The 4,824-nt window shown below is 35.0% G+C and overlaps 1 pseudogene; it reads left to right on the top strand.

The window, feature by feature from the left end:
* The first annotated feature begins 3,591 nt into the window (after positions 1-3,591).
* On the top strand, positions 3,592-3,960 carry LOC123248295 (annotated as a pseudogene).
* The last annotated feature ends 864 nt before the right edge of the window (positions 3,961-4,824 follow it).

Raw genomic sequence — 4,824 nt, 5'->3', positions numbered from 1 at the left:
TCTGTGCCCTGCGTCCACTCTCTGCTCCCGCGCTCAGATTTCGCGCGCGTTCTTTGGCTTACTGAGGTCCTAAATCTTGCTGCTCTCAGGAACAGGCCCCGGTGCTGCCAATGACTCGATGGGTGCCCCAAACGTGCTCTATTTCTTTTTAGCTGGTTTCGGCACTATATATGTTGTGTGTGGAGGGGGTGGGGGTGGGGTGGTTGCTCAGCCCGCGATTTAATGAGGGCTGTTTCACCCCTTTAGAGCCTGGAAATGTCTCGATTCCACGTACCTTCCATGCTGTGCCCTGTTGTGGGGTTCCTCCGTTCGTCTGGACTTGTTTTTATGTCCCCTTGAGGAGTTCTGTGTGTTTCGGTCAGGAAAAGTTAAGAGCTGCTTCTTACTCTGACGCCATCTTAACCCGGAACCACAAAGAGAGTTTGGACTCACTCTTCACACAGGGAAAGCCTGATACTTTGGGGCAAATATTAGGTATGAGTATTGTACCCTTGGGTAACCAGAAGATAATAGTAGTTAGACCTTCTGATATAAACACAATAACTGGTCTTTACAGAGCTTTAAGCTTGCAATGCCTTTTTTACACATTATCATACTTGGGCCTCAGAACAAACTTATGAGATAGGAACTACAAGTATTATTCTCAGTGTTTTAAAGAAAAAATGAGCCTCAGAGTAGTGAAATGATTTACCAATATAAAACTAAATTCAGAAATAGAATGTGAACTCAAATTTTTGATGATTCCAAACCCTAGACACAGAATTACACAGAATGTGATCTGACATAGATATCATACTTAGAGATCTCTTTACTTTATATCTCTTTACTCTATAAACTGTACTTCCATTACTCAGGATCAATTTAGCTTCCTTTTTAGCAAAATCATACTCATAGGAAACTTTCAATCTATTGGAATCCTCTGTTTGGCATTCAGAGATCCTTATACACTGGCCCCCTCCTCTCTTTCCAGTCTTCATCTACTTTACTCTCCATCAGGTATATTCCCTTTCAGTGATGTAGATCTCCTTACTGCTCTACAAATAAGATACTACATTTCTCAGTTCTAGGCATTTTCTCTATCCCCTATACCTAGAATTCTCTCCTTCTTCATCTTCAGCTACTTTCTAAAGTCCCATACTCCTAAAGGTGATTGTTTTTATTCCAATTGTTAAACTTCACATTGATATCTATCTAACTTCATCATATTAAATTTAATCTAGTTCTCTATCTTTCAAGAATCTTTTTGAATCTTTATTCTGTAAATCACTGTGCGAGTTCTATCTTCCTGCTTTGTACCACCTGAAAATTTGATGAATGTGCCATTTATGTTTTAGCTATCAATGATTTTGATAAATGTCAAAAACTCAAGGTCAAGCATTGGAAACCTTCTGCCAAGGTGATATTGAACCATTAAAAACAATTCTATGAGCAGAGGCAGTTAGCAATTTCATAATTTATGCAATCATATTACCATGCAGTTTGTATCTTTTCTGAAAAGAAAATAGTTGAAAAGACATTCTTAAAATACTGGCTCTATTCTTTATGAAATATATCTAAAGGATCTTCCTGATTTAAGAGTTCAGTAACCCAGTCAAAAAAGGAAATACGTTTAGTCTGACCTGTTATTGATGAAGTTAGGGTAGCTCTTTGCAATCACTACTTCCTTTGTGATGAGACTCAATTGATCGACTCTATGATCAAGTCTAAAGTGAAATGGGGACCTTGAAATATAGTTGATGGATTTCAGCTATGTCTCTAATAAAACTGATCAAGTCATGGGAAACCACAAAACTTGTGTTCCACTTTGTAAACTAAATCCATTTAATTGATAACAAAGAGACTTGGTCCCATGCTAATGTCAATTGATTTACTTTTGGTGGACAATTCATTCTAAAAAGCGAGTGCTAGTTAAAATAAAAGGCAAACCTCTTTTTAAAACTGAATTGGTCATTAGAATAGTCAAGCCAATTATGTATCTAAACATATCCTAAATATCTCTGGAATCAAACCCCAAACCCTTGGAAGTAGTTTCAAATAAGATTAGATTCATGGGAAATGACAGGGCTATCCCCTTCTTATCATTATACACAAATTGCTTGTTAATTATACATTTTTCACTTCTAAAATAATTACAAATTAGTATGACCTACAGTTTATACCACAAAATAATTATAGTTTTGCTTCTTAATTACTTAGTATTTACTATGTAAATACCCTGCTATTTCCTCACAACCATGTAACTCTCTGAACAGTTATAATCATATGAGTGAAGAGGAGGTCAATGGCATTTATTTGTATTAATGTAGAGAGTACTGTGCACTTGGGATTACCATCATTGGAGTGTAGAATATTTCCTCCACTATTTAAATAATGACATTCCTATTTTTTTCTAAAAGTTGTGAATATTCAGAAATTATGACATTCTCAGAGATATGTTCATTAAAATATAATAGTGGTTTCTTTTGTAGATTAATGATATTTTGAAGGTACTTTTATTAAAAAAATATCCTCTACTTTGTAGCAGAATTCCTAAAATTATCTGAAATTTCCTAGAGATATTCTCCCTATTTTTTATTTCAGAATTTTAAAATTCTTGTTGAAAACCAGATATATTAATTAATTCAGTATAATATACAAAAGAAGTTGTGATAATAATTAAATTCATCAAGTTGTTCCTAATGTTACCATCAACCATCATAGTCCCTGTTGTATAGTTTTTATCAATTGACTAAAAGTCATTGGAAGAAGGATAGAAAACAGTTCTCTCAACAGTGGATGTAATATGTTCTGCATTGTTATTTTTTAGGTTTTATTACAGTTGTCCAATTCCACAAGAAACCTGGTAGAATGGCTTCTTTATTCTTCATGGTTTAATATTTTAGAACCTCAGAATGTTAAACTGACGTGCTCAAATAGAGTAGCTATACTTAAGGTCTACATAATAGTTTTCTGGCAATTTTCTCTGTAGTGGAAATGACAGCTTTGGAACTTAATAATGAACATGAGATTGTAGCCTAAAGATGAGGCTTTAATGTGATAATGCTCTGTGTTTTCCATTTTCTTTTTCTGTATAATATCTGAGAGCCATATTACTATTCAATGTTGAAACATTTCCTATGAAGCTTCTTTTTAATTTTAATATTATTTCTAGGCCATATTGTTATTATTCATGAAACTTCAATAGAACATATGGAACTTAATTCCAATTCTACCATTAGTTAATTTTGTCATTTTACTATTCAGAAGCTTCATTTCCTAATAAGGACAAAAATATTATCACTAGTTGTTTCATAGGGTCCAAATGAGGATCCAATGAGTTTATTGAGATCCTTTTTGCAAAGATGTAACTTAATTATCAGAGGGAGGAAAGTCATTTCTGTGATATCATTGGAATGAATGAACTTTTGTTTTGGAAACTCCATTTAATTAACCAGTGAAAAAATATCATAAACACTGTACCAATCATCATGCTAAAGCTTTCAGGATAAAAATGAAAAAGATAATCCTTGTCCTGAAGAAGCTTATAGTGTTCCTTTCTGTTCAGCATCTTTGCTTGGAGGCAGTAGCAGTAGGGGTTGCTGAAGTCCCAGCATGCTGAGAAAGGATGATAAGAAAAAGAAGGATGCTGGTAAGTTGGCCAAGAAGGACAGAGATCACAAAAACAATTCTGAGGACAAAGCCTAGAAGAAGAATTGGTCCAAAGGAAAAGTTCAAAACAAGTTCAACAATCTGGTTGCTATGACAAAGCAACATGAAAAACTATGCAAGTAGATCTTGAACTATAAACTTATCTCCCCTGCAGGAGTCTCAGAGAGACTGAAGATCTAGAGTGTTCTAGTCTGTGCATCCCTCCAGGAACTTCTTAGTAAAGGTCTGATTAATGTTTCCAAACAAAGAGCAAAAATTGTATATACTAGGAATGCCAAGGGTGAGGATACTCTAGCTCCTGATGATACATGAAATAGTTCAACATTTTTGCATGTATTTAAAAAATAAACACATTGAAATAAGAAAAAATAAGCTCATATTGTGATAAAAGGAGTTAAGACATACAAAATAAAGCTGGACAGGGAGAGATGTTTTGGTTTAGAAAGTCATACATGGGTAAATGGAGCAGTTGGTCATTGTCCATTCTAGGAATGTTACTGTTCTCAAAGTTAGAGATGAAAAGCAGGTGAGAGGCTAAGAGGAAGAAAGATATGGGCAATAGGGTTAAAAAAGATGTCTGGAAGGTAATGGCAGTGGGTTGAATTTTGTTTAGCTGTGATATCAAGAGTATAGAGGTCTCAGGTGAGGATCTGAATTGAAAAGAGGAGGGAAAAGTAATACTAGTATATGTCCCACTCAGTATTAATCACTTTGAAAATATCTTACTTGATCTTAACACCAATTCCAAACAGTAGGAGTAAGTATTCCTGTTTTACACTCACAGAAACTGTGACAAACATGGATCAAGTAACTTGCCCAGAGTCACCTAGCTATAGTCTGAGACCATATTTCATCACAGGTCTTTCTGTCTCCCTTCCAAGGGTTCTATCATTTGTATGGCTTAGTTGCCCATCTAGAGGCTTAAGGTTAAGTTTTTACTTGGAGGGAGAGCTGCAGGAAAGGAAGAAATGGAAAATCATGAAAGGAAACTACTCTGTTTTTTGTATTTGTATCCCTATTGCTTAACGTTCTGTCTAATATATAGCAAATGGTGTGTGTGTGTGTGTGTGTGTGTGTGTGTGTGTGTGTGTTCATTCATTCTTCCATTCAATAAAGTGGGTTTCCTAACTAGGAATTGTCCACAGCAACAAATTGATATAAATCAGTTAATTTGCT

Source organism: Gracilinanus agilis, chromosome 1 (assembly GCF_016433145.1).
Source record: "Gracilinanus agilis isolate LMUSP501 chromosome 1, AgileGrace, whole genome shotgun sequence".
NCBI classification, from domain to species: Eukaryota; Metazoa; Chordata; class Mammalia; order Didelphimorphia; family Didelphidae; genus Gracilinanus; species Gracilinanus agilis.
This window is presented reverse-complemented; position numbering and strand designations above follow the sequence as displayed.